The 26,737-nt window shown below is 39.6% G+C and overlaps 1 long non-coding RNA gene across 1 annotated transcript in view; it reads right to left on the bottom strand.

Moving 5' to 3' along the window:
* Positions 1-26,737, bottom strand: part of LOC106017808 (uncharacterized) — a 498,210-nt gene that overhangs the window by 345,223 nt on the left and 126,250 nt on the right. The window contains exon 3 of the long non-coding RNA XR_011810505.1: positions 21,335-21,403. This is a non-coding gene — a long non-coding RNA (uncharacterized lncRNA). The remainder of the gene's footprint in view (positions 1-21,334; positions 21,404-26,737) is intronic.

Here is a 26,737-nt window from a genome sequence, read left to right as displayed (position 1 = left end):
CCCATTTCTCTTTGATGAGGGGGAGTGAGAGAGCGGTTGTGGTGGAGCTTGGTTGCTCACCCAAGCAAAACCACCACATGGCCACGCAAAAATGCATTAGTCTGTGAATAGTCTATATGTAGGAAATTTGCTAATGATGAGTTTGCATGTTTTCTACACTTGAAAGATCAGAGAAAGAACAGCAGAAGCCCTCAGTGGGGACACAGACTGTAGCAGGAGGGAACAGCTCCCAGGTGATCAGGCCTGGAATTGTCTGGCCTTGAATTCCTGTTTTTCACTGTGGCAGAACAAGGTACATCAGCGTGCTTAAATCCCAAACAAGCTGCTTGGAACAACGGGCGCTGTACATTTGCAGGAGAAGAAAAAATATAATAATATTAAACCAGATGGTCTTAAACCCTTCTGATAAACTGCAAGAAACAGAAAGTGGAAAGGTATCTATTTTAAATAATCTGGAAGACTTTCAGAAGTATTACCATTTACTCATTTACTTAAACAATGAGGAGCAGAGAATTCCAGACAGACAGACATAACAGATAAGAACACAAAAGTTTTAAATCCAGCAGGTCACTTACTGTGCTTGACAACCCGATCCTCACCATGTGAGGTTCACGTTGGTGAACCAAAAGTTAAAACAAAAACTTTCCCTACTCAGAATGTTATGCATGAGAAAAAAACGGTAGAGACAGGGAATCCAACAGATAAAATGAAACAAAAAATAAAGGAAAAAGTACATTTGTTGAAGAGAATGCAGCCTGCTACAACATATGGACAAAAGCTACTGTCAGAGCTGCAATTAATCTCTGTAGCAGCCTCTCCCTGTGGGAATGGGAGCTCGAAAGTGCCCATATCACTCACACAATTGCGTGTTAAGTGAGATCAATCAACAGCTCAAGTGCCCCTCCTCTTTTTTTTTGGCTGCTCATGACATGTTACATAGTTCTTATTTTAGCTGTGAGTTTTAAATGGCAATATTATTTTGAGTTAAAATAAAAGCTTAGTTTAAAAACAAACAAACAAACAAACAAACAAAAACTGGGTCTTTTTTGCCACCTTTGCTTTGAGACACAAACTCTCCTGTGTGTCTCTCAGGTTCCTGATTTGAATGGGCTGCTCGCTGACATTAGTCCAAGTGGGCAGCTGTTAAACCAATGGAACAAGGTATCAATCCCTTGCTGAAATACAGATTATCCTTTGGCCTGGACTATCAAAATGGTGGGGATCCTACTATGAAATTTTTCCCTGTGTGCAGTCTTCACAGATCATCATGGTACACATCTGACCTGTGAAACTGAAAACAGAAGCAGATAGTTGTGGCAAAATCCTTGTCTGATTTACACTACATCTAGAACTTTTGAATATATTTGGAAGGATTAGAAGGTGCTGAGAAAATTTTTCATCTATCAATGTAAAACATGATGAAAAAAGCTCTGTCATAGTATTACTCAGCATAGTAATGTTATATATGGAGTGTTAATTCGTGTCGAGAAGATGGTTGATATTAATAAAGAAGGAGGAGATGTGGGAGTGTGGCCGTGGGGGTCGGCAAACCCTGTGGTTAATGATAACAGTAGACTCTTAATGATGAGGCCATCATGAATGTAAAAGAGTTTAGAGGGAACAAAGAAGGGTGATTCAGGAGACTCCATGCAGTCTCAGGGTTGCTTGTTCTCCAGCCGTTAAGGCATGGAAGTTTCTGGGCATTTACTGTTGTTGTTATTTGCAAAGTTGTTTGAGCAATGAAAAGTTGTTTTGGAAAAGGATTGCCGTGGGGTGAAGGGTATAAGTGGGGAGCCTGCCCCCAAGATAAAACAAAAAAGGCAATGCGATGTGATGAAGTTATGTCATCAATAAAGAAGCAGAAAGAAGGAATGAAAAGGAACAGGCTAGCAGAACGGAGACCAGGATGGGAAGACACACATTGATTACCTCATGAAGATCGGTTCGGCTTGTTTCTGATTGTACCTATGTATAGGCGTACACAAGTTTAGTAAGTCGTGGAACTTAAAGGATTGTTTGTTACCTTTTCTGATTGTACATATATATAGGCAGACTCGGGTTTAGTATGTAAAAGCAATGTTCTGTATATTTAGAATGTTTGATGTTCGTGTGTGCGTGTGGGTGGAGCGTAGACTCCCCGCACACCCAGCGCTGTTTACTTGCATTTTATACCTTTTATAAATATACCTTTTATAAATATTACTAAATTCAGATTGAGTTGAGACTTCATTTATAACAGAAGGAACAACCGCATGTATCAATACTGGCTGGGGGATGACCTGCTGGAGAGGAGCTCTGCGGAGAAGGACCTGTTGGTCCTGGTGGACGACAGGTTGGCCATGAGCCATCAGGGTGCCCTGGTGGCCAAGAAGGCCAGCGGGATCCTGGGGTGCATTAAAAGGAGCGTGGACAGCAGGTCAAGGGAGGTGATGCTGCCCCTCCACTCTGCCCTGGTCAGGTCTCACCTAGAGTACTGCATCCAGTTCTGGGCTCACCTGTACAAAAAAGACAGGGATCTCCTGGAAAGAGTCCAGCGGAGGCTCATAGACAGGATATGGGAGCATCTCCCCTAGGAGAAAAGGCTGAGAGACCTGGCTCTGTTCAGCCTGGAGAAAAGAAGACTGAGAGGGGATCTTATCAATGTCTATAGATACCTGAGGTGTGGGAGACACAAGGATATGGCCAACCACTTTTCAGTGGTCTGTGGGGACAGGACAAGGGGCAGTGGCCACAAAATGGAGCACAGGAAGTTCCACACCACTACACAAAAGAACTTCTTCACAGTGAGGGTGATGGAGCACTGGAACAGGCTGCCCAGGGAGGCTGTGGACTCTCTGCAGATATTCAAGCCCTGTCTGGATGCTTACTTGTGCAACCTGCTCTAGGAAACCTGCTTTGGCAGGGGAGTTGGACCCGATGATCTATGGATGTCCCTTCCGACCCCTACAATTCTGTGAAATGAGCCCCACAACTCCTAGGTTTCTCTATCTTCTGTTGAACATATTGGAGTAACAGCTCCATTAATACAATGTTTCCACAGTCTTCTAACACTTGGATTACCCCTAACAATTGAAACGAGGAAGATGCAGTCTTTCTAGACCTGGCTTGCATCGATAAGAAGCCCTGGTTTTGAAGACGACATCGAACGGCAAATTGCATAGTGGGGCCTTGGTCCTTCCACAGTCCACAGACTCAAAAGTTTGCAGAGCGGAAGGCTTTGCAGAGCTGTAGGAACATTGAAGATCCAGTTCTGCAAGAAGCTGATGCAAAAGCAACATACCACTGGGCAGTTTGGGTGAGGAAGAAAGAGATGGGCATTCTCACGGTGCATGGTTTAACGGAGTTTTCTCCTGTGGGCTGTGTCAACAGAACTGGCTTTGGTTTGTACCCTTTCAGGACACTGAGGACCCAATTTCACGTCCGTGGGCAGCACGGCTAAGCGGGCAGCGTACTCTGTGTCACCGGGGACAGAGGAGGGATCGACTGATGGGCAATGTCAGTGTGCCCTGCACAATGCTGCCGCCACCTTGCTGGAGCAGTTTGCGTGCTCCTAGCGCCAAAACGTGCCTCTTGGAGGGCCGGGGGCAAGGCGAGGCAGAGCTGGAGGTGGTGTCAGGAAAGCCTCATGGCTCCTGCCAGGCACTGCGCCAGGCCTCAGCCCTGGGAGGCCAGCCCCACCCTGGGGCCTCCTGGCACCCATTGGCTGCCACAGCTCCACGCTGCCTAGCAACAAGCGCCAGCGGCCTCGCTATTGGCTGCGCCCAGAGCCGCCAAGGCAGGCAGCCAATGGGGCAACGCCTGACTATGATGGAGCAGAGGTGTCACAGGGCAGGGTGGGTGACATGGTGCTGGGTGTGCTGGGGCTGCGGCACTCCGGCGATGGTGGCGCACAGGCGAGGGGTGGCCTTTGGGCTGCTTGTGGCCCCTGAGGAGTGCTCCTGTGTGCAGCTCTCGGTATTGTCTTCACTGTGTGACCCTACAGGAGGGTGTCGTCATGCAGCTTTCGGTGTTCTTATCACGGCAGCCCTGAGCAGTTCTGCATCATTCAGCTTTCCGTGGTTCTCCACTGCAGCCTCTGAGGAGTGCTTTCTTGAGCAGCTTTTGGTGTTTTCTTCACTGCGACTTGAGGAGTGCTTCTGCGTCCAGCTTGTTGTGTTTCCTTCACTGTGTTTCCACTGAGGATGCCTTCATTGTGGAGCTTTTTGGGTTCTTCACACCACGTTTCCCCTGAGGAGAGCTTCATCGTCCAGCTTTTGGTGTTTCTCCACTTCAGCCTCTGAGGAGTGCCTTCTCAAGCAGCTTTTGGTATTTTCTTCACTACGTCGCTGAGGAGCTCTTCATCGTGCAGCTTTTGGGGGTTTTCCCCACACCACGTTTCCCCTGAGGAGGGCTTCATCATTCAGCTTTTTTGCATCTTCTTCACTGTGGCGCCTAAGGAGTAATTCTTCGTGGAGCTTTTTGTGTTTCTTCACCTTGTGGTCCCTGAGGAGTTTTTCATCGTGCAGCTTTTGGGGTTCTCTTCACTTTGGCACTCCGGAGGAATGCGTCATCGTGCATATTTTGGTGTTTTCTTCACTACGGCCCTGAGGAGCTCTTCATCGTCCAGCTTTTTGTGTTTCCTTCACTGTGTTTCCACTGAGGATGCCTTCATTGTGCAGCTTTTGGGGTTCTTCACACCACGTTTCCCCTGAGGAGGGCTTCATCATTCAGCTTCTTTGCATCTTCTGCACTGTGGCGCTTGAGGAGTAATTCTTCGTGGAGCTTTTTGTCTTTTCTTCACCTTGTGGTCCCTGAGGAGTTTTTCATCGTGCAGCTTTTGGGGTTCTCTTCACTTTGGCACTCCGGAGGAATGCGTCATCGTGCATATTTTGGTGTTTTCTTCACTACGGCCCTGAGGAGCTCATCGTGCAGCTTGTGGTGTTTTCTTCTACTTGGCCCTGAGGAGTTCTGCACCATCCAGCCTTTGGAGTTCTTCGCCATGTTTTCCTTAATGAGAGCTTCATCATGCTGCTTTTGGTAATGTTTTCACCTTCCAGCCCCTGAGAAGTGCTTCATCTTCTAACATTTGCTGTTTTTCTTTTCTCATTCCAGGCCCCGAGGAGTGATTCTGCATGTGGCTTCTGGCGTATTCTTCATTGCGGCCCACGACGAGTTCTTCATCGTTCAGCTTCTTGGGATCTCTTCACCACGTTTCCTCTGAGGAGAGCTTCATCGTCCAGCTTTTGTTGTTTCTCCACTTCAGCCTCTGAGGAGTGCCTTCTCAAGCAGCTTTTGGTATTTTCTTCACTACGTCGCTGAGGAGCTCTTCATCGTGCAGCTTTTGGGGGTTTTCCCCACACCACGTTTCCCCTGAGGAGGGCTTCATCATTCAGCTTTTTTGCATTTTCTTCACTGTGGCGCCTAAGGAGTAATTCTTCGTGGAGCTTTTTGTGTTTCTTCACCTTGTGGTCCCTGAGGAGTTTTTCATCGTGCAGCTTTTGGGGTTCTCTTCACTTTGGCACTCCGGAGGAATGCGCCATCGTGCATATTTTGGTGTTTTCTTCACTACGGCCCTGAGGAGCTCTTCATCGTCCAGCTTTTTGTGTTTCCTTCACTGTGTTTCCACTGAGGATGCCTTCATTGTGCAGCTTTTGGGGTTCTTCACACCACGTTTCCCCTGAGGAGGGCTTCATCATTCAGCTTCTTTGCATCTTCTGCACTGTGGCGCTTGAGGAGTAATTCTTCGTGGAGCTTTTTGTCTTTTCTTCACCTTGTGGTCCCTGAGGAGTTTTTCATCGTGCAGCTTTTGGGGTTCTCTTCACTTTGGCACTCCGGAGGAATGCGTCATCGTGCATATTTTGGTGTTTTCTTCACTACGGCCCTGAGGAGCTCATCGTGCAGCTTGTGGTGTTTTCTTCTACTTGGCCCTGAGGAGTTCTGCACCATCCAGCCTTTGGAGTTCTTCGCCATGTTTTCCTTAATGAGAGCTTCATCATGCTGCTTTTGGTAATGTTTTCACCTTCCAGCCCCTGAGAAGTGCTTCATCTTCTAACATTTGCTGTTTTTCTTTTCTCATTCCAGGCCCCGAGGAGTGATTCTGCATGTGGCTTCTGGCGTATTCTTCATTGCGGCCCACGACGAGTTCTTCATCGTTCAGCTTCTTTGGATCCATGTTTTCACTTTATGAGAGCTTCATCGTCCAGCTTTTGTTGTTTCTCCACTTCAGCCTCTGAGGAGTGCCTTCTCAAGCAGCTTTTCGTATTTTCTTCACTACGTCGCTGAGGAGCTCTTCATCGTGCAGCTTTTGGGGGTTTTCCCCACACCACGTTTCCCCTGAGGAGGGCTTCATCATTCAGCTTTTTTGCATTTTCTGCACTGTGGCGCTTGAGGAGTAATTCTTCGTGGAGCTTTTTGTGTTTTCTTCACCTTGTGGTCCCTGAGGAGTTCTTCATCGTGCAGCTTTTGGGGTTCTCTTCACTTTGGCACTCCGGAGGAATGCGTCATCGTGCATATTTTGGTGTTTTCTTCACTACGGCCCTGAGGAGCTCATCGTGCAGCTTGTGGTGTTTTCTTCTACTTGGCCCTGAGGAGTTCTGCACCATCCAGCCTTTGGAGTTCTTCGCCATGTTTTCCTTAATGAGAGCTTCATCATGCTGCTTTTGGTGTTGTTTTCACCTTCCAGCCTCTGAGAAGTGCTTCATCTTCTAGCATTTGGTTCCAGGCCCTGAGAAGTTTGTTTTTCATCATGCAGCTTTGGGTGCTTTCTTCACTACGGCCCTTGAGGACTTCTTCATCATGCAGCTTTTGGTGTTTTCTGCAATTAGGTGCTTTTTTGGCATCTACCATGTCTGCAGCCAGACCGACAGCTCTATGCCTGACGTGTGAAGAAGCACATTCTTCTGTTTGTTTTCAATCTGCCAACCGATCATTTAATGTAGAACTGTCTTTTTTGTACTAGGAGGTGCCATGTTCTGTCATGCTGCTATAAATCTCTTTCAAACCATTTCTGAGTTCTCTTGCCTTATGTACTGGGTTTATGTGGCAAGGTTTTGGTAGCGGGGGGGGGGGGTGGGGAGGGGGGGGGACCATCAGGGTGGGTTCTGCGAGAAGAATCCAGAAACTGCGCCATGTTAGAGAGCGGCCCGCTGCTGGCCACAGCCAGGCCAAGAAGCGCTAGTGTTTGTGCTTCTGTGAGGCCTGATTTAAGAAAGGTTAAAAACAAACAAACAAAAATTGCTTTGGAAGAGCAGCTGGGAGAGAGGGAGGAGTGAGAAACAGCCTTGCAGACGCCAAGGTCGGTGAAGAGGGAGGGGGAGAGGTGCTCCAGGCGCTGGAGCCTGCAGCCTGTGGTGAGGACCACGACGCATGCTGTCTCCCTGCAGCCCATGGTGTACCACAGTGGAGCAGGGTTCCACACTGCGGCCCGCGGAGGAGACCCCGGTGGAGCAGGGGCAGAGAGCAACCGAGAAGGAGCGGCAGAGACAAAGTGCTTCAGACTGACCACAGCCCCCATGGCCCCACTCCCCTGAGCCACTCGGGGGGGAGGAGGTGGGAGAGGGTGTACTGGGGGGGAAAAATCTTACTGTCTCCGTCCTCGGAGTCTGCTTGCCCATCACGATACCTACTGAGTGATCTCCCCATCCTTATCTCAGCCCTTGAGCCCTTGTCATCATATTTTCTCTCCCTTTCCCTTTCAGGAGGGGGAGTGAGAGAGCGGCCGTGGTGGAACTCAGCTGCCCACCCGAGTAAAAGCACCACACTGTAACACCTAAACTAAAGTCCCTTTGCTGCATCTGAAGTCATTTTTGCCTTGTCCTAAATCTATGGCCTGGGGAGAAGTTTGCTCGCTTTTTATTTGCAGCATCCTTCTCCACATCTCGGTTCTGCCTTCTCTTGACATTGAAGCCTTAGTCCATTAATCCAATGTTTAATCTTTCCTTAGAGACCATGTTTCCTAAAAGTCTGATCCTAAGAAGGGTTGTTCTTAGCATCACTTCCTGGGTTCCTTGGATGCTTTCTGCTTGGTGTGTGTGTTCCTTGAAATACAATCCTCAGAAATGGACACAATTTCAGTGGAAAATTTCACAGTGGACCCCACGCTCTGGATAGAGCAGTCTTCTGTCAGCCGCTCCCTCTCACCTTCTTCAAACTGCTGATGGGAGCACGAGGTGGAGGGTGTCACAGGCTTTCAGAAGAAGACACATGGGGGTCTTCCCTGAGCAAGGTGTTCTGCTGTCAGAGAAGGAAACGGCTTTGTTGTTTGTTTCTCACCATCGGCACTTTGTTGCAGTTTCAGTTGTGATTGCCTAACTACACATAACCTATTGGATTACTTCTTGGAGCATTTTTGCAGGAGTGGACATTTAACTCATTAGTTCAAATAGTGAGATCATGTTCATGTCATTCACTTACTTTTCAGCCGAATGCAACTTTTCATAGAATTTGCTAGCGTTGCAGGGGCCCAGCCATGACCACTCTCCTCTTAAGGCACCTCCAGTGCTAAGGAGTTGGGGAAAGACTTTGGGAGTGCATTTTGTGTCTTCCCAGTGGGATGCTGATGCGCTAAACTTTTCTATCACGGAGTGTGATGTGAATCTCCAAAACCAAGCAACAACAACACAACAAAAATGAAAGGCTCTTGCTACTGTCTCCCATGATATCCTGCTAACAATGCTGAAAAAGAGTGGGACAGAAGAGCGAACAGTAAGGTGGGTTGAGAACTGGCTGACTGGCCGAGCTCAGAGGGTGGTGATCGGCGGCGCAGAGTCTGGTTGGAGACCTGTGACAAGCTCAGGGGTCGGTGCTGGGTCCCGTCTTGTTCGACAGCTTCATCAACAACTCTGATGAAGGAACAGTGTCCACCCTCAGTAAGTACGCTGATGATACAAAGCTGGGAGGAGTGGCTTGCACGCCAGAAGGCTGTGCTGCCATTCAGTGAGACCTGGACAGGCTGGAGAGCTGGGCAGGAAGAAACCAGATGAGATTTAACAAAAGCAAGTTGCACCTGGGAAGTGTTATATATGGAGTGGAAATTCGCGTCGAGAAGATGGTTGATATTAATAAAGAAGGAGGAGATGTGGGAGTGTGACTTCGGGGTCGGCAAACCCTGTGGGGTAAACCCATACTCAGGTTTAGTATGTAAAGCAATGTTCTGTATATTTAGAATGTTTGATGTTCGTGTGTGCGTGTGGGTGGAGCGTAGACTCCCCACACACCCAGTGTTGTTTACTTGCCTTTTATACCTTTTAGAAATATTTATTTTATAAATATTACTAAATTCAGATTGAGTTGAGACCTCATTTATAACAGTAACATTTTATTTGGGAGTAAAGATCATAAGTGATGATTAGGACATTACAACTGCTAATTTGTTTTTCTTTGCTGAGAAAAGACACAAGCTTGTGCTTATTTATCTTAAGACACAGACTGCCCTTAGTTAGTAAGTTAGACCAGAAAGGATAATTAATGTAGGCGTAGTTCAATATTAATCATTTTTAGAAAATTATGTCACTTCACCTTTGTTACTTCTGTTTCCAAGAATTTTACATAGGTTGCTAATGGTGTTCAATAGGAACATTCTTTACAACATGAAGAATGGCAAATACATTATCAGTGTTTAAGAAATGATAAAGATGATGCCAAATAGGAATCAACTCTTGGAAAACTGCCTTGACATTCACTGATGTCTTAATCCTAGTGTTTAGCAGACAATCAGCAAGAATGCTGTGGAGATTCATCTCTGTTTTCTGTATGAAGGTGTTACATTTCTAGAACTCATTTAATTGTGTTTTAAGTCTGATTATAAAATAAATAAATAAAAAAAAACTCTAATGGCTATTGATCTTTCTATTGATATGCAAATTTCAGCTGCCATGCAAATTATTTTACCAGTTAAGCACAAGTTTTCTAATGCAATTGATAGAATTTTAAGATGATGTAATAAACAGCATGTAGTTTATTTAAACGTGTGCCTTCAGTCTTGACCATATAACTTGAAGCCAAACTGACAAAGTTGAAGATGTAGTCAATTTTAAATCACTGTGATTGAGTAACTATAGTTACAATTTATCTTCTTACAGATGCAAATGAATCCTTTTAAGACTGAAAAAAGAGGATAGGTAGTTTTCTGCAGAAATGGCAGAAAATATCAACTACATTTGTGAAATAGGCATTCATAAAATTGCAAAGCTGAGTATGCAAATCAGAGGAAACCTGCCTACAATATACAACCTATGAGAAGAGAGCGCAACATACACTAACCTTCAATGAAGTTTCTATAGCCTCCTCCAGTTCTGCAACTAAGCAGTCAAGACTCAAACAACTTCTAAACCTTCAAGGAGTATGGATATTGTAGCTGATCTCCAGAACCCTAAATATCAGCTATTATTTTGTACAGGAAACAGTTTTCTGATGCAAGTCACTAAGTTATATTAATGGACAGACTGAATTAAGAAAAAAAAAAAAAAAAAGGAATACTGTTAATTTTAGATCTGTTTGAACAGATCTACAAAGACTTGATTCCCAAAGCCTATAGGAAACACTGTGAAATATCTCTAGGTATTTTGTAGAAGCTTGCTTCTTTCTTTCCATAAAACCATGGGAACTATCCAGAGAAGTTAAAATTGGAAACTTAAGTTGTCTTGTTCATAAACTCAAGATTTTACAATTTTACTTGCAAAACTATTATTACCCATTCAAAAAGCATAAAGAATGTAGACAATTATAACTGCAGGAATATTGTAAGATTCCTGAAAGGAAGGTCTTTTGTAGTCAGAGTATCTGAAGTCTTTCATATTTTTATCTAATATTCCAAAGTTAGCGTGATGATCTAAAGCTGTCCTATCCCAAGGTATCCAAATTATTCACCTTAGCCTGCTATACCAGTGTGGTCCCAGCAAGCCTGTATCCCATCCTGGCAAGCAGACTGAGCCCACTGTGTGCATTTCAAGTGACAGCACTCCCAGCTCATCTGAAGGGAACTTGTTTGACCCTGCTTCTGCAAACCAGAATAAGGTATCATACAAGCCCCACCAAATTAAAGCCTCTTTAATTTGAGAACTGCCTGCCTTATCCAAACTGAAACACTAATGGAGGTGTGTTCGCTGAAGTCTAAACATTTGCTAATGCAGAGTGGGATGTGAGTGGTTTTGTGGGAATAAATGTAAGCATGTGATAGCTGAATAGAGTCATGGAAATCTCACAATCTTATGCTTTGTCATAAATAGCTTTACATCATAGGATACGTAGATCTTCCCAGCCAGCATACAACTGTGACTGAACATGTCAGGGTATTTCAAACTAGAATGTTCAGTTATATTTTGCTGTAACAAATGTATGGGTAAGTGAAAAAAAGAGGAAAGTAGCTGAGCAATTTGAAATCTTCTCCCTAGAACAAGCTGTCACCATCTCTTCTTTTGTTTGTAGAGACATACAAGGGAGACATACCTGAAAAATTAGTTTTCAGTGTCAATGGAAGTGAAATTGGAAGATAATCTCTGTTGGCCACACCAATTCCTGCCAGTCCCATTGGTAGGATCAAGAACTTAGGATCAAGTTGCCTTGAAGAAATAGGCATCTGATAAAAAAAAATAATAATTTCTTTTGAAAATGAAACTGATTGAACTTACTGAACTTCAGAATACAGTCCAAATCCTGGCTTCTTTTACAGCCAAGCTATCCTGGATGTACAATCTTAGAATCTAGATAAAACCATAGAGGAGGTGCAAAAGAGAAAGGAGCTGGCTGACAGAAATCTCAACGAAATATAGTGTAACTGTATCTAGGCACCTATTACTACAATGGTGTATGCTTAAACATGCAAGTTACTAAGGAAAACCCTCAGCAGTTATAAACCATAGATTGTAAACGGGCATTTTAAGCTATATGTATTAGGTAGGTTGCTAGCAAGTTTGATTGGAATTAACAGACTGTGCAAACAGAGCCATACTGCCTTGTGTGATTTCTTTAGAGTAAATCATTAGAAAATACAGCAAGCTTTCTACATGTAAGTTTAGCCTGAAAAGATTTAACAAATGTGACTCAAGGCACCTTAAAGAGCCTATTAAGAGGAGAAGTAGATCAGAGAAAGCCTTCATGCCAAACAGCCTGTGTGACAGGCAACAATAGCATGCACATGTTCTGAATACTCATCTGGCATTATCATAAACAGCTTCAGGAGGAAAGGCAAGAAAGGTGGCAGGGTGAAATCTGCTTTATCCAAGCAGCCCCAACAACGGTAACACACAGAAAGCCTGCATCAAGTGAAAGAGTTCACGGAAAACATTATTGACAAGAGAGGACATGGGAGTTGTCAGGAATGCAGTTCATGCCTATATACATGTATTGTACATGGTATTAATAATCAGTAAGATTATTTCATATAAGAAATAACTCCAAACTAGCTGTCTCCATTACCATCTCTGAAAGCAATCACAATAAAAAAGATAACCTTAACTATTCTTGGGCTGCCAGAGAGCCCTCTAATTGCTCTATTTAAATGGTTCCGCTTCAATTAAATTGAGGAAAAAAATAATAGAATTAAGTGCTTCACCATTTACTGTACTTGAGTGAATACAATTTATGTAATCTGTGTAGGATCCCCATTAGCAGGGTTCTCGGTAAGAAACCATAGTGATTAAATTATTAAATCATATCCAGGAAGAGTGAACACTCCCATTGATATTGGATGCTTTGATGAGATTTCAAACAATTAGAACCATCAAATGCTTTTATGAATAGGAAGGATTCTGGAGGCAGAAAAGGTTTTAAAAATAGTTTTTTTCTTTTTTTTTGTTTTAATGCAATAGACTATTTTTACGCTAATATATTTATCTTCCACTTTGGTTCATTAACACTGATACCAATTACATCCACTTTCTGTCATCAGATCTCAGATCAGACCTTCAGTATTTCAAGTTCTGGTCTTTCATCTGGATTCACACAACCTCTTCCCTTTCCCTACTCCCTACCTTTTCCTCAAAGGGTGTACCCTTTTCAATAAATGATTCCCAAACTGCTGTTTGGAAAATCATTTCTAATTTCTATGGTTACATTTCCCCAAACTGATGATGGTAATATGAAAGTCACACCAGAGAAGAAGGTAGTATAGCTAGATCTTAGCTCTCATTCTGTTTACTTGTTTGTTTAAGTTTGGTTGATCAAAACCAGGGACTGCAAATGCATCCATCAAAACGCAGATCTCTTCCAAAACATCTTAGAACCCTTGTCTTGTTCATTTTTTTCAACAGTTTTGGAACTGTTAGCATAAGTGGAAAAGTGAAAGTTTCTCAGTAGTATCACATTGTCCACTGTCTTGCCTCTGGCCTATACACCACCCTTGCACCCTATATGAGGGTGTCACTTGCATACAAGATAAAGCTGTGGTGTCGCCCCATAAATGAGAATGGTTCCAGTTACACAAACAGCCATGGTCTTCTTACAGACATGAGGTTAAAAGGAAATCCACAAAGCTGATAATTCTACAGGATGTATTTTGTAACACATTGGACGGCCATTACACATTTTAACACAGATTTTCCATTGCAACTTTTGTTCAAGCTCTTGTTGGTCAGCCAGCCTACATGGTAAAATATTGCTTAAGCTACCCTTTTAAAAGACCAAATTAATTCCAGGTTTGCCACCGAAATCATTCAGCTCAATATGATGTGTTACATTAAGAACTTTTTTTTTTTTTTTTTTTTTTTTTTTTGGTTAATACAACATTATTTCAGATGTGTTTGTTGACACAAAAGATAAATATGCCCTCATTGGCATATCTGTAAATCCTTCCTAGTTCATGGATCATTGACCTGAAAGTTAAGTTTATCAGAGAAATACTGACACAATCTTGACCCCAGTGGCATAAAAATGCTGCTATAATTTTAGAGGCACTTTTAAGTCTTTTGGTAAATTCATGACATCTTAAGTCCTAGCTATGAATAAATAAAAACCTGAAAACAGTGGCATTGATGATTTCTTTGCAAAGAATAGTATTGCGATTATATAAAATGTAGAACAAACCTATTTTAAACCTAATGCTTCAGAAATTGTATAGAAAATATGTTTACAAGAAAATATTGTATTGATGATTTCTTTTCTTTTCCAGTATAGCTGAAGAAAATTCACACCTCTATCTTCATAAAAAGTATTTTTTCTACAAGTATGAATTAAATCTGACCAGCATTTCCTTTTGCTTAGCAGAACAGGACTAAGGAATTTCTGAATACTTTCTTTCATGTTTTCTTGATTTTCTGTGGTGTTGTCTCTTTTAAAATGGTCAAAGAAAGTGCTAACATTTTCTGGTTATAAATTGCAAATGGCTGACTGTAGACATTTGTCTATTTCTCATGTACCTCTTCTCTACTCTTCATGATATCCAACTGATTCTTTTCAAGATGTTTAAAAGATTAGGATTAGTTATCTTTCTTGACTTTAGATACGTTATAGACTTTCAATGGATAAAAAGTCTTCTTGCACAACATAGTTTCAAAGCTTACCATTCTTACCATTTTTATGAGGACCCTGAAAGCTGATATTCAGACTTTCCATCTAGAGACTTTGCTTTAGAACGTGTGTTCAGTGTCTATGTGATCTCAATTGATGCTCGTCTGGTATTTTTTTCAGTAGAGTTTTTCATCTTATCCCTTAAGGAGAACAGTAGAGTGTAAATTTGCCACTCAGTATGGTTTGTTTGGAGTTTTTGTGTTTTGCTGTTTTTGCTAGGGTTGGTTGCTTTGTTGTTCTGGCCTGGTGTCAATGTAAATCCATTCCTGTCTAACACATTCCTCATTAAGTCAGAGTAAGCTGACTTCATTTTCTGAACTGGCTCCTTGCCAACTGCAGAATTTAGAAATTTAACTATAGATAATTCTCAAGTCCAAAATCTGGGACTTCAACATGCATTTTCTGTGCCTATTTGCTTTTCAGAATAAGCCAAGTGAGTTCATTAAGACTTGCAAAAAATACCCTGTCTTTTAACACTGACAATTTTCAGCCAGTTTAAGAGCTGGAAAAGTCTTATCCTTTGATCAGCTCCAACAATAAACTTTTCTTGTAATAGCACGGTTCTTTAGAAAGAAAAAAAAAAAAAGAAAAAAGAAGAAAAAAACAGGTCTACACTCCATTGTAAATATTTTCTTTAGAGCACGAAAATACCTAGAATGTTCAAAGCATTTGCCTTTCAAGGGGAGTTTCACAGAGACAGATCTAAGCAAAAAATACATGAATGGCAATAGAAAAATCACAAATACTAGGAGAATTAGAAGTATTTTTGCTACAGTTTAGAGAAACAGTTTTACATCTCTTTCTTTAGGAGAAACTAGCTATATTAATGAGGACTTGTGCCTCCAGTACATGATTAAAGTTATGCTAGGTTCCATGCACTAGGTAAATAAACAAGATCTCTGAGTATTTCTATAGCTTCTTAAATGAAACTGATGCACGTGGGAATGTTCAGAGTGACTCCGTAACAGCTTTGTACAGGTTATAATACTGCATTCAATCATTCAGGCTTGCATACTACAATGTCCCAGCTGTAAACTTCACAAACCTGTGAGTTTAACCAGACCAGATTGCAGTATCTGTCACTTGTAGTACAAGGAAAGAACAACGGGATTCTAGCAAGACTACCATACGAAAGCATGTTCCTCCAAAAAAGTTACTTAGAGAGCTTTGGATTAATTTAGTTACTACACAGGGTTTGCAGCACTCCTTTTTGCTACAAATGACTATTTTTTGTCAGCTGTTTAAATGTGTTACAGTGGACAAAATATATTTTCCGCTCACTCCTATCAGCTACTGCAGTTTCAAAATATTGCTTCACAAACAATTTAAGGTAGAAAATTCAGAACATAAAAGTAAAATTGACACTCTTTTTGACCTACACATTTATCTCTTATAAAACATTAATAGTTTTGTAAATATAGTTAGTACTAACTATTAAAAAAGCTGTGCCAAATGGAAAATAAAGCCTGTATTTAAAAAAAAAAAAAAAAAGTAGATGGACATTCTGTAGAGATGGTACTCATTGATCTTCCAAAAAAACCCAAAATGTTTCCCTGCATAAAACACAGCAGTTAACACTGTTTTATATGATTCCTAAGAGACTATGTAGCCATGAAAATAATGCTTGCCAATGATACTTTTAGGGATCAGTAAGTTGGAGTATAATGGTTCCTGCTACTTTAGAGGACAGTAAAGTAAATATTATCATATTCTCCACATTTGTCATAGAGACACCTTGAAAGTTAATCCAAATTAACAAGAGGTATCAATTTAAAGTGCATTCATTAAACAGCATTAAATCTTGATATTGACACTCTAAGAATTAGACATATGGTCATTTTACCACGGCTTAACAAGCTGAGCCATAGTAACAAGCTTTCCGTGTATTCATTGTGCGTTATAAAATGTGCAGTAAGATGATTAATTTAAATCTCCTATGTAAATACATTTAATATCACATTTGCTGTGTAATACGAGCATATGCACGAATATGCGCTGTGATTAAACTGATAGAAACTAATTAGTAAATGCCTAGCTATACATATTTAATATTTGATTGTGAATAATATTGGTTATTTATTATTGATTACTGCAATTAACACTTTTTGGCCTTAAAATGATGAAATCATACCTAGCCTCTAGAAGATACTTCAGGCATGAGGACTCTAAGGAAATACCTTCATATTCCTTATCCCAAAGCTTCATTCATCTGTAACAGTAATGTTCTCTTGAGGTTTAATAATGGTATATACATGAAATGGCTGAACAGTCTCACTGTCTCTGCTTTCCAGCATCTATGCTTTGATGCTCCTTGAATCTACAGGCCTCTGGACCAGCGTCCTCTGGCAGAAAGATGTATGTAGTTACCCAATGCTTAAGTCAGTTGATTCTGGAATAGTTTTAAATAGCTCATCATTACACAACATTGCTCCTTCTAGAAGTAAGCTACCTTATAATGCTATACTTATGCTTTAAAAAGAACAAAAAGTAAAGAATAGCATAATGATTAGCAGTAGAACCAGCAATCAGTTCTGAGCAAATCCATTTTTAAAATGATTGCACCTACAGTATCTCTCAAATGCAATGAAAAGTGAATGCAATGAAAACTAGCACTGTGAACCAAGAACTGTACTTCACTTACTGCGAGTCTCAGTCATTAGTGGGAAAAAGATAATGTTTTATGGATGAACACCCAGCTGAAATAAATCTTAGCAGTCTTTCAAACAGGTGTTAATTTTATAACTCCTTTCTTTAAAAGTAGGGAGTTATTTTCATTAGAACACATATCTAGAAGAAAGGAAATGCCTTTTTAGGTCTCAGATTTACTCTTAGGTATACAAAGTTATAAATACCAAGGGAAAAAATCAGCTTTGAGTGACAGTTTTGGTTTGTACTGACTTGTGTGATTAGCTCAAAGTCTTCCTAAGCCTCTGTTTGGAAAAGGGGATGAAATCAGGCAGGTCACAGAATTAAGCCCTTTCCTGAAAACTGACTCAGATGGTGACCCATGGAACCTGTGCATAGAAATGCAGGGGCTTCAAATGGATCCAAGGATCATCCCCATATTCAGAGAATCAGTAAACAGTATTAATTTAGGGTTTAGGAGGGCTCTGAGCCGATCTAAATCCTGCAAACTGATGAGCATTCACTTAAATGGAAGATTTTAACCTTTTGTTCCTATGAGGCTAAGGATAACTTAGATCCAAACATGCACTGTGGCCTTGTTGAGGACCAAGATATTCAGTATCTTGTGAAATCAAGCCATTAGATCTTCAGTAAGATTAATTTATTAATTACTTCTCTTTGTGCAATCGCTGTCTACTGAGAAAACAGAAGACTTTTCTCTTTTAAATTTTATATATTCCAGAAGATCTCACCCTCATTGATACACTATATGCATGTATAATCTGGTGAAATATAATTATTTGGAAGTAGCAGAATCTAATATTTGAATATAAAATGTTTAAACAAGAGAAATGTGTTTCATTTCAAAGGCTTCATAATCTATGCTATTGCTATATTAGTTAAATCAAAACATATCCTATCTAGTATTCATACTATTTGAATCCTGCAATACTCTATCTGCTTTAATCCCATACCCTGGTTGAAGAGCACGTGTATAATGCAATAAACAGATGATAAACCAACCAATACAAAGAGGCATCCTGGTCATAAAAAAGTTTAATCTAAGCCATTATTTAGAGATCTGAAATTCTTTTCAAAAAAGCTTTTCCACCCCTTGGTTCTTCATCAAAATGAAAAGTAGAAATTTAAAATTCACAGACATAAAACACAAATTACTACAAAATTTAGTACATTTCACTGCCTCTGTATTTTTTTAGACAAGAAAGTACTGATGCAAGAGTACTGGGAAAATTCTTTATCATATGTGTTTATTTAAGGAATCATAAACTTTAAAAATATCTAAGTGTACTAATTGCTATAGAGTATAGGAGTTTTTAGATTGTACTTCCATGATAAAAGTAGCCATTTGGACCCAAAGCAATGCATTTGTTCCCTAACTAGATGACTTGCTTCTGCAGACAAAAGAAGGACCTGAAAAGACCACTGATAATTGATTTAGTCAAGTAGAAAATTAGTCCATTAGAAGAATTTACCCTTTAGGGAAGGGTAGATGCAAAGCATTAAGAACAAACAAGTCTTCACATTAGTATAAGTTTTTCACTCCAAATATAAATCCATGCTCTTCCTTGACTGAAAATAAAGACCAGTAAAATGATGTTTACTGACTGCCAAAATAAATTTTCCCTTCCAACTACCCAAACAGAGTAACTTTGCAGTTATAATATTTAATATGTGTGCATGTAAAACTACATATATATATATTTAAATAGTGTTTCTTGTAATTGCAATCACTTACAAATTTCAAACTCCAGTGAACTGCTTGCTTTTTAAAGGCATTTAATAGAATACTTGTTTAAGAGACAACGACATATATTTCCTTGAACCTTTTCAGTGTGTTGGGAGAAGAACCTCGATACCTGTGTTCACATATACCTATGATCCCTTCTGACTACCAGGTCACTTAGTGCATATTTAAAATGCACATTCACACTGGTCCCAAGCCCTCTATTAGTAGCTCTGTGTTTGTAAAGTTTAAGTTTTTCTAGATCTCCTATTTCTCAGTTTTTCTCCAGTAATGAATAATTTCATAATTCCTGTAATATAATTTTATTAGCTATTAAAAGGAGTCTTTTCCACATCTTTTCCACATGCTTTCTTAAATTTTGAATTACAATCAAGTGATGAGGTTAATTGTTTTTTTTTTTTTTGTTTTGTTTTGTTTTTTAATATTAATGTACAAAACCAATTAAGCAAAAGAATCCTAAGGAAACACATGCACTATTCTTTCACACACACACACACACAAAAACAACCAACAAAGAAAAACACTAACCATTAAGCTAAATTTATGCAACAGAAGAAATGAAAAGGAAAAGGAAAAGGAAAAGGAAAAGGAAAAGGAAATATGGGGAAGAAATGGGAAGCACTAGCAGCATCACTATTACAGAATTACTGAATCATTTCTGAACTGCTTTGCTTTTGTGAACAGTCAGTAATTTTCTTCCATATATAAACAAAAATGGGTTGCATATACTTTGTAACCTCCACACTTAGGGAAATCTACTTGTCTAGCTCAGTTTTATCAAATAAAGAGACTTAGTTACAATAGATTCAAATGAAGCTTGAAAATGTGTAGCAATTAGCTTGTCTGAACATTGAGATCATTTCTTCATAAGGCTAAAAATTAAAACTGTGGGAAGTCAGAGCAAAAAGAAATTTTCAAAATGCAGTACCTTAGCAAAAAATACCAAGAGAGATGAAATTTATAGTTTGAATAGAGCTTGGTCTGCAGAAAAGAAACCTGAATTCCACTGGAAATAGGCAGTAGACTACATACGGACTCAGAAATTAAAGTGAAATATCACCAGGGTGAAAGGAAGGGAGTCCACAAGGACAGACACAATATGGTACAGAAGAAAGGTCACACCATACTATAAAGGCAGAAATGAAAGATCAAGTGTTAAAACAGCATGGACAGCAAAACACGTGCTGTTTCTTTGTATAGAGCAGATCCCTGCACAAAAATGCCATTTTGTGAAATTTCAGCTGTTGCAGCTTTAACCATGGAAGATACAAAGTGATAAAGAAGGCAAACACTTTTGTCTGAAAGCTATCTATAAGAATCACTTTAAATTGTGAGGAGTAGTTCATTGCAAAAAGTGTCAATATTGAAAACAGAAAAGGATTGTTTTGTTGATGTTTTGTTAATATTTGCAGGTATGTATACCAACACTAGTTTAGATTTTCCAGTAAAAGGTCAAACCTCCATCAATAACAAAGAGCAGCTGTTCTGGAATGAGACATATGGAAAAGTGGGCTCCTGTTTGCTGATCCCTGCTCTCACAGTGACCAAACCAACCCCAGCATTTAGCAGGTCCTGTCCATTGCCACCGCCCCCTGTGTACAGAGCAAATGACTGGCCCTGAACCTGAGAGCATCTATCACCTCTCAATAAGCTGAGCAAACATCACTGCAATTGTAAACCTATGCCAGGTCAATACCTAGGCAAACCATAACCCTGTGGAAACTGCAGTTTCACTGTAGTCACAAAGCAGCTTCACTATGAATAATCCTCTGAATATGAATGTTTATGTATTAAGAATTAATAACCAGTCTAATAAATATTTTCAAGTTATTCAGAAAAAAAAAAAAAAAGAACCTTGCCGTTCTACTAAACAAATGGATTTCCTAAAGCAGAAAATACAACCAAACAGATCTTCACAGCTGGCATAAATCATTATGTTGTCATTAACATTAATGAAGAAACTTCAGCTTCCATTACTGGAATCAAATATAGTTAATATACTTGTCATACATAATATTCTCCTATATACCATTCAGGCAGAAATATGTAGCCCATACTTCATGTAAAAACATGAAAAAATCCAGTCTGCAATTATGAAATCAAAAAGTAACAGTGTAAATGAAGCACAGGATAAAATATGAATAGCTTTCAAAGAGCAAAACTCTTTTAGTGCAACATGTGATTAATATATGTCACATTTACAGCAGCAAAAACACAGAAAACATATGGCAATCTCTTCTTTGATAGATGAGAACAAAGGAAAGAGTTAAACCTGAGCCTCTTTTTCCCCATCTCTCATCTTCTCTCATCCAAGGTAAGACATGACTTGCTTGCCTTTAATTACCACAATACCAGATGAAAAATCTTCCAGGAAAAAAAAACAACAGAGCAAAAAGGCAAAAACAGCAAAACTGTCAAAGCAGCTGCAAAACCCTGCAAAAGGCTGCAGGAGCCGTGACTCACCCAGAGACCGGCTGCCATCTTGGGGTTCTCCAGGCGGGGAACTCGATGCCACTGGTTGCAGGAAAACACCTGTAAAGAGGAATAAATAACAATAAACAAACAAATACGCAAAATAATAATAAGGGCATGGCTATATTAGACTCTGTTCTGTTAAAACAAGCTGGTACTCTAAATGGCTTAGCTATTACTAGGCAGAGCAACGTACGAGCTTTCTTCACACGAAGTGGAGAAAATAACTTAATTTCTCGGTTCCTTTTTAGCAGTTTTTAACCTTGAAAAGATCTTCAGGTATCATTTTAAGAAGAAGTAGGAAGAGAGAGCAGAAAATTCCTGTCAGGGCTCAGAGCGCTCAGCACCCTGCGGGAGGGGAGCCACAAGCTGACTGACAGGGACTTTCCTACAGCACCTCAGTGAGGGAGCAAGGCCGATGGGAAATGGCGGCCCAGAGCCCTGACCCCCAGACACCTCCATTTTGGGCCAAGGCCAGGCTGGGATGTCCCCCCCAGGTGGGGTCAGGATCAGGCCTGGTGGCAGGAGGGAGGTCACCTGTGTCAACACATGCCAAACAGAAAGGGTAAAGATGTAAATGTTTACCTAAACATGTCAAAAACATGTCATAACAGCATTACAACCAACACTCACATTGGCAGACCTGCCTGTGAGACTGGGGTGGAGGTGGCTCCTCAGCTGGTGGCTGTTTTAAAAGTGTGCCATACACTGGTTCCAGCATCAGTGAAAAATGAAGAATGCCCTCATCAGGGGAGGCTGGCAGTAAATGTGTTCACAACAGAGGACATTTTTTGGCTGTGCATGCAAGATCCAAATGCAACAGCAGCTTCTGAAGCTACAAGGTACAAATACTGTGGGTGTCAGCAAATATCAGAAATGGAAGAAAACGATGCATGTCTCTCAGAAAACCGAGGAGAGGAATCATAGCCAGGTCAACCCAAACCAACAGAAGAGATTCCCCATTACTCAGGAGGGAGCAGCAGGGGAGGCTCCAGGCTTCTTGTGTCACCACAGCAAAGGTCTTTCCCCAGCCTATCCCCCAGATAAACTGCACAGGAAGAAGAGCACCAGCAATGAAAATTTTCCAAAACCTTTTTTTTTTTTTTTTCTTTTTTTTTTCTTTTTTTTCTTCTGAAAACATTTCTTTGTAAAATTGTAAGCATATCAAAACAATGCAAGAGAAAAGCACAATTTGTTAGAAGCTGACTTCCATTTTATAAGAGGAACAGATGTTTTATTGTAATTAAAGCTCATCTTTTTTGTACAAGGTGACTCTGGTAGCACACATATACTCCAAGTAAACAAGTCTACTATATTGCTTTCATATGAATGTTGATGATCCACAGTTTTCTTGTAAATCTAGCTTATACTCAAAGAATTACTTTTTTTTTTTTTTTTTTTTAAATCTCCTTTTCAGCTCATATAGCTTTTCATTCCATTGCTTACTCTCCCAGCTAAGTCCTAAATAATTACTTTTACTTAGTATGTCTTGAATATTTATGGAAACTTCCTTCCTATAATATAAAAATGAAGCATAGACATCTGAGATTAGTAACCAAATGAACCCAATGTTGAGTTGATTAAAACCTGCTTAGCAGCAGTGTACTGCATTGTCACACCCGTATAAGCAATTTTACACAGTTAAAACTATCCAATTACTTCTTAAAATATATTAGTGAAGCACTGTAAACAGTGTAATGTGCTAGTTTAAACAACAGACAGTAAAATCTGTATACAGTTATGTAATCACCATGTCAAGTCTAGCAATACTCTCTTCTAGCAATAAAAATGCCAAAGTCAGACTGAGGTCAAGTCCAAGTGGGGACAGTAGGATGCTTGCAAGTAGGAACCCATTGGGTCATATTAGTGAGAACAGAAACCTTTGGCAGCTGCAGTGCAAGACAGAAACCATGAATGTCACCTTGTAGGAAAACCCTTCTCTCCCGTCATGCCAGAAAATTTAGCAAGTAAAACAAGGTGCATATTCAAAATGCTTATTTATCTAAGGGTTTATTTCCTTGAGGCTTTGAATTTTCTATTATGGAAATCTTTATAAAATGATATTCCGTTCAGGAATTGGATTAACATAACTCACTGGGAATTTCTGTGTTGTCAAAAACAACATTAACATGGGAGTACCCTTAATATGGGTCACATACTGGTGACAAACTAACAAGACCAGTCATCTATACAGCAAGATGAAGATACTTCTATGGATGACACTAACATGAAAGCCACTAGGAAAAGGAAGCTTATAGTTTACTCTTCACCAGAACTGCTAGCAGTATCCTACAAACCTACACATTTCTGGAGCTATGGCATGCTGAGGTTCCTTCCCCCATCTCAGGACAGCACTGATTATAGGCAATTTGCTACAGACGATGTCAGTCTGTTGATTAAAAACTACATGTCAGGGAAAGTACAAGCTTGACTGTGAATGTGTAAATGAGTCATTATGTAGATCAAAGGAGAGCTATGCTTGACTAGGTACAAACATCACCACTTTATTTTAGCAAGGAATAGCATAACAAAAAGGAGTGGCTTTCTTTTTTTTCTTGCCTTCCATTTTCAGCTCGAAGATGCTATACATGACTGTCAGTTTTCAAACAAAGTGCTTGTCGTGTTTAAGTCTCAGTAACAATCAAGTCAGACACAACTTGCTTTTGTGATAACCAAAATGTTTACTGGTGAAATAGGAATGCTACCAATTTTTAGTATGAGGGTTTATTTGAAGAAATAACACACAGACCATTACTCTTCAGAAGTCTGCATCTTAAAACCTTCCTTCTGTTTCTGTATTAGTTGTGAGTTTGAATTCTACACATCTGAAACCACCTAAATGCTAGAAAACCATAAATACATGTTAAATCATATATACTCATGTAGTCCTCTTTTATGTGTCTCAGCCCTCTTTTGTATTGCAGCCATTGATGTCCATGACATCAGGACTGGAAGAATTTCTGCTTTGGCTTCAGTGAATGCTAAGAATGCTCAGATTGATTCTTCAGCAACTGAAGTGATTTGAAATGGTTTTAGAAATGAATCTTAACCAAGTTTCATGGTAATGTGCATTACAAATTATTCAGTTCTGGGATTAACATTACAGAAATAAATAAATAAAATTATTGAGTCCAGAGCACAGTAACAAACTTGATCACCATATTTACTTAAAAGATTAAAAGATTAAAAGAACTAGTGAAAATGAAGAGCTCTTACTGAGCAATAATTTAGGGGTTATGATTGTAGTGCAACTTTTCAAAAGCAGTCCCTGGAGAGCATAAAATATGAAGGAAGTCAAATGAAGTATTTAAAGCAGCTGAAGCTAGTAGTGATGGGAAAAAATCTATCAAAAAATTTAGAGAGAATGTCATAAAAATAAACCTGAGCATGATCTCTCCTATGCAATATTCTTCTAGGGGAAGAAAGGAGATAGAGAAGGAAACCCCACAGCAATGAAGCTTTTCAGAGTAAGTGTGAAATAAATTATAGTGAAAAATTCCCCTTTAAGTGAAGGTACCTATCACATCCATATCTAAATTCTGCTGCTGAATATTTAGCAGCATTGTTATTTTAATACCATGAGCGAGTAGTATATCATAATGCCTTCTGTTGTGGTGTCATTTTTGAAAACACATTTTTTTTCAAGTACTTCTGGGAGTAATAACAATAAAAATGTTTGCATTTTGCAATCTAAGTTAACTAGACACAGTAAAAAAGTCCTTTATTAAAAATACAGTGTATCTTTTAAAAAGGTTATTTTTGAATGTAAACTCCAGACTGTCTTTCTTACCCTATTAAAATATAGAATCGTAGAATCATAGAATATCCTGAGTTGGAAGGGACCCATAAGGATCATCGAGTCCAACTCCTGGCACCACACAGGTCTACCCAACATTTTAGACCATGTGACTAAGTCCACAATCCAAATGCTTCTTAAACTCCAACACGCTTGGTGCCTATCTATCTAGTTCTTCAACTGCAAAGTATGGTGAGGAAAGTTTTGTTAAAAAAGACAGCAATCTCCTGTATCTTCTAGTGAAACAGAAATTTTAATCACTTGTGTATTGGCCATTTTATCAGCAATTGTATAAGCACATCTTATTTATAGTCATTCAGATCAACATCATCTAGATAACTGCTTTTAGCTTCCAGACCAGCTCACTGAACTACAGAATAATCTCTTAAAATCTTAGGCATTCTAATTCTGCATTTATACAAGTAGCATAATGCATGCTGTAGGCTGACATGATAGCTGCTGTAGGCAAAAATTTTACCACCAAGATGTACTATTTAGAAGTACATCTCAGATGAAAGTATTTTACAGGTAACTGCTTATTATGTGTCCTCATTAATGCTTAACTGTAATGGAATCCTTATGGAAACATGTAAAAATAATTTTAAAATAACTGAATTTAAAGTTACAGGGCACTTAACGTATTCTCTAGTAAACAAGAATACATGGAAGGATAAAGATTAAACAAGTATCTTTTTCCTACCTTAAGAAGCAATCATCTCTGAACTGGCTAGGTCCACTTAAGAATGCTTTTAGCTTGATAACTAAATTGCCAATAATTGTGTTAATACCACCATTTACTGTTAGGAATTCAGTTACAAATAGCTGACTCAATGCCTAACACACTGCACCATTCAAACTTTTTTCAATTTCACCTATTTGTGTTAGAATGTAAGAATGGGACAATACTTATAACAATATTAAAATGTAAGCTAAAATTTAACAGCTGTTGTAGAGATACGCTCTTAGGTTATATTCTAGAAACAATGCCATGAATTAAGATTGATGAAAGTTGCAGAATTTGAGCTATCATTTGGAACTTAGATTAAAAGTAATTTTTTCCAGATTCTGATTATTTTTCCTTAATTATAGATAAATGGAGAATAAATGCTAATAATTCCTCGTTATAGTGTAAGGTCTCACATAGGTCTCAAACACAGAGGAACAGTACCTCCAATCTAGTTATTCTCTCCACAGAAAGAGGTATTGATAATATTTAGTACTTGATGAGAACACGAAGTTACAAATACACAAAAGTAATTCTCCCCTACAGAAATAATAATAAAAAAAGTCTTTTTAGGATCAAAGTGTAATGTCTCCCCATGAATATTTTTAGAATTCAGATGTGCTAGTGAGAATAGATGCTGTTTTTTAGCATTTGTGTCTATGAACTTTTGGAAAGTAGGAATAAATTATTACTAAATATTCAACCTTTCATTTATGTGATTAGACATATGGCCACATCACAAACATAATATTTTGAAGGGGCATCCCCGTGTAGTTTAGGTGTGTCAAGATTAGGGACAAGGAGAATGCTTAAAAACACGTAGGTTCATACTGAAATGCACATTGAACACTAATCTTACTTTTTATTGTTATTT

Source organism: Anas platyrhynchos, chromosome 7 (assembly GCF_047663525.1).
Source record: "Anas platyrhynchos isolate ZD024472 breed Pekin duck chromosome 7, IASCAAS_PekinDuck_T2T, whole genome shotgun sequence".
NCBI classification, from domain to species: Eukaryota; Metazoa; Chordata; class Aves; order Anseriformes; family Anatidae; genus Anas; species Anas platyrhynchos.
The sequence above is the reverse complement of the archived record's forward strand: the minus strand, read 5'-3'. Positions and strand labels throughout refer to the sequence as shown.